Raw genomic sequence first — 4,476 nt, forward strand, 5'->3', positions numbered from 1 at the left:
AGAAGAGCAACTATCTTATCACTAAGAATGGGAAGAAGTATCAAATGGATCCACTACCTGAACCAAAGGAAGAAAATAAAATAGGCTCAAGTGTGATGTTGATGAGAGAAAAAGATTTTATAAAAGTGTTGAAACAAGAAGGTCAACAAGGCCATGCTATAGTGTTGAAGCCTAGAGATGAAGCTAAGGCAAATCTAATGAGTGAAGTGCCTCAAGAGGTGCAAGATCTACTCAAACAATATGCAAAAGTGATAGGGGATGACATACCTGATTATTTGCCTCCAATGAGAGATGTAAATCATCAAATAGACTTAATACCAGGGGCCAATTTGCCAAACAAAGCTGCCTACAAAATGACACATAGCCAAAATGAAGAGATTGCCAAACAAGTGCCAAAACTCTTAGACAAAGGGTTTATTAAGAATATTTTGAGTCTATGTGTTATTCCTACTGTATTAGTGCCTAAAAAGGGAGGCAAATAGAGAATGTGCACAAGGATTGAGGACCTATTAGACAATTGAGGAGGTGCAAGCTATTTCATAAAGGTGGAGTTGAAGTTTGGTTATCATCAGATCAAAATCAGACCTAGAGATGAATGGAAGACAACCTTTAGAACCAATGCAAGCCTATATGAGTGGTTGGTGATGCCATTTGGCCTCACCAATGCACCTAGTACCTTCCAAAGGCTCATGAATGAAGTCTTAGTTGAGTTTATTGGTAGATTTGTAATTGTGTATCTTGATGACATTTTGTTCTATAGTAGGTTCAAGGAGGAACACCTCAGGCATTTGGAGATGGTTTTGAAGAAGTTGAAGGAGGCTCAACTCAAGATTAACCTTGAAAAATGTGAGTTTTTGAAAAAAGAGCATGTATACCTTGGTTTTGTTATTTCTCATGGATGTTTAAAAATGGATCCAAGTAAGGTAGAAGCAATACTTAATTGGCCTATTCCTAGGGACATAAGTGAAGTTAGAAGCTTTCATGGAATGACATCTTTTTATAGGAAATTTGTGAGAAACTTTAGCCATGTTTGTGCTCCTATTCTCAATATCATTAAAGGAGGGATTAAGTGTTACTTTAAGTGGATAGAGGAAGCCAATAAGGGGTTTGAAATATTGAAAACTGAGATATCAGAGCTGCCAACCCTTAGATTTCCTGACTTCAGTCAGTTGTTTACAGTAGAATGTGATGCAAGCCAAAGGGAAATAGGGGCAGTTTTAAGCCAAGAGGGACATCCTATAGCTTTCTTCTAAGAAAAGTTAAATGAAGCTAAGAAAAGGTAATCCACATATGACTTGGAGTTGTATGCAATGGTTCAACCACTGAAAAAGTGGCATCATTATTTTCTACCCAAAGAATTTGTAGTTTTCACTGACAACCATGCCCTTAGTTTCCTTAATGGGCAAGAGAAGTTGAACCAAAGACACCTAAAGTGGGTTGAGTACCTACAATCCTATACATTCACTATCAAAAACAAGAAAGGGGTAGCCAACAAAGTAGGTGATGCAATAAGTAGGAGAATCATGACCATGCAAAAGATTCAATTGCAAAGTGTGTGTTTGAGTGAGTTAAAATACCTCTACAAGGATGATAAACATTTTGCAGAGATATATAATGTTTGTACTAATTTTTCTAACACCTCACATGTATCTTATTCAGGATACATGATACAAGAGGGTTTTTTTTTCAAAGGTCATGTTCTTTGCATACCTCAATGTTCTATGAGGCAAAATATTTTACAAGAGAAGCATCAAGGAGGTCTTGGAGGTCATTTTGGCATTGATAAGACTTTGGAGCAGGTTGGTAGGTTTTATTATTGGCCCAAGTTGCAATTAGAAGTGAGAAGGTTTGTAGGGAAATGTATCATCTGCCAAAGAGCAAAAGGAACCTCAAGTAATGCAGGTCTATATCAACCCTTGGTCATACCTCAGAGGCCTTGGGAATGTTTGAGCATGGATTTTGTGTTAGGCTTGCCTAGGACACCAAGAGGATTTGATAGTGTGTATGTGGTGGTAGATAGATTCAGAAAAATGGCACATTTCATATCTTGCAAGAGCACCAATGATGCCACCTATATTGCAGGCCTCTTCTTCAAGGAGATAGTCAGAATTCATGGTCTTCCAATTAGCATTGTTAGTGATAGAGATGTGAAGTTTTTGAGCCACTTTTGGAAGGCACTTTGGAGGAAGTTGGGCACCAAGTTATCTTTCTCATCTGCCTATCATACTCAATAAAATGGTCAGACAAAGGTAGTCAACCGGTCATGGGTAACTTGCAAAGATGTCTTACAAAACAACATGGGTAGACTTGGGATCTAGTACTTGGACATGCAAAATATGCATATAATGACTCAGTGAACCGTAGCATAGGTAAGAGTCCTTTTGAGACAGTGTATGTATTCCATCCTAGGGGCATATTAGAGCTCAGATGTCTCAGTTCAATGACACCCAAGAGTGCACAAAGGGAGAACTTTACAAAAGGTATTAAAGAGGTGCATGATAAGGTAAGACAGTCCTTGCAACAAAAATCCGAGCAGTATATGGTTAAAGCTAATAAAAAAAGGAGGAAGGTACAATTTAAAGTAGGAGACTTAGTGCTGGCATATCATAGGAAGGAGAGACTTCCAAAAGGGCAGCCTATCAAGCTCATGATGAAGAAAATTGGACCTCTCAAGGTGGTGCACAAGTATGGGCAGAATGCATATGAGGCTGAACTTCCTCCTACCTTGGGAATATCTCCTATTTTTAATGTATGTGATCTCTATCCATACAAGGGGGAGTCACCAAGAAATCAGATAGACATGCCATCACCAGTACATGAAGATTGGATAAAGGATTTGCCACCTAGTCAACCGGTTGAGTTAGAGAGCATCTTGGATACCAAGATAGTAAAAAAGACAAGGAAAGGAGTCTACAAGGAATATATTGTCAAGTGGAAAGGGTTACCTGATTCAGATGCCATGTGGATGTTAGAGGCAGATATACTTCAACATGGAGTGGATATTTTAGACCTTATAACTCAAGGGACTTGAGTTCTTTGACCCAGGGGAGTATGATGCAGGGCACCTAGCTCTCCAAGTTAAAAGTTTTTGTTTTCTTTCAAATTTGAGTGTTATCATTGTGATGTAATAATGGAACAACCATTGAAGACCCAATAGAGCCATGGTTGAGTTGTCCAAGTTTTTGTTTGAGTCAATTGTGTCCAAGATGCTGACAACCTGAGAAGTGAGATGCTTAGGTAGTTCACCGGTAAAGTACTCCAGATGAATGTATTCATGTTTTAGGGGTCAATTGTGTTGTGCTTAGGTCTTATAGGGTGTTAGAGGACCTTCAGGAGTCTTAAAATGCATTAGAATTCAAAGTTGCATCTTGGAGCCAAAAGTTGTCAAAAGTTGTTGAGCAACATTTTGCAATTTCTTGCAAAAGTTGCATTTTTGGTTTTAGGCATTAAAAGTTGGTTGAACCAACTGGAACAAGAGCATATAAGCCAAAATTCACTTCATTGTATGTGTTGGAGGTTTGGAAATGCAAGAGCAAGTTTTTGGTATGTGAAGCAACCTTGTTTCCACCGATTTTTGATAGTTTACTCTTATTTTCATTGTTTTGTATAGTCCAGTACAGACTAGATGGTGTAAATCCATTGTAATTATGGGTATTCATTTAATTTGTCTTCTTAAATTTTTATTTTCAGGTTTTATTGTCCTAAGTTTTAGAGATTACCTCCATTCTTTGCAACTAGGAGCAAAACCCTTGCAAGTAGGGTTTAAGAGCAAGAAATGGCTCTAACCTAGGCATTCTTGGATGAAACCTATTGAAATAACTAAGAATGCTAGGTTAGGGTCTGTACATAGGTTTATAATAGGGTGTGTGGTGTTGCAAGTGTAGGAGCAGGAGAAACAATGAAGCCCTAGGCTCACTGCTGGGAGTAGGTGAGTTAGGACAACAAGAAAGGTGTGATTTATGAGAACATGGGGATTGGTGCAGGACCAAGTGACACATGAATGGAAATCCTTTGATTTCCCTTGAAGGTTCCTAAATTTATTGGAGCATGAGATTTGACTGGTGAAGAGTTTTAGACCCATCTTGCCAATTCACCGGTTAGGCCTAAAACCCTTCAAAATAGTGCAACATTGGAAAATCCACTTGTATAGATAAACCAAATGCACTTTTCCAGTATTGTTTGTAACTTCCAAAAGGGTACTCAAATCAATGATTTATTTCTAGGCTTGTTTGGGACTGTTGAAAATTAAACCCCTAAAACCTCATAGGGAGGGCTAATGCAATTAGGCCTATTTTGGTGCCGATAGAGACCTAGAAGGGTTAGGAAGCCAAGGAGATGGATTTGGTGAGCCTCAAACCTCCAAATACATTGAAGACACCTTGTAGATGCATTAGGAAACCATAGGAAGTGATTGTGTGTTAAGATCCTTGTAGGAGTGGTTGGAGCCCAGGAGAGGAGTGTATGAGTAACTGAGGT

The sequence above is a fragment of the Cryptomeria japonica genome, unplaced genomic scaffold (assembly GCF_030272615.1).
Source record: "Cryptomeria japonica unplaced genomic scaffold, Sugi_1.0 HiC_scaffold_672, whole genome shotgun sequence".
NCBI classification, from domain to species: Eukaryota; Viridiplantae; Streptophyta; class Pinopsida; order Cupressales; family Cupressaceae; genus Cryptomeria; species Cryptomeria japonica.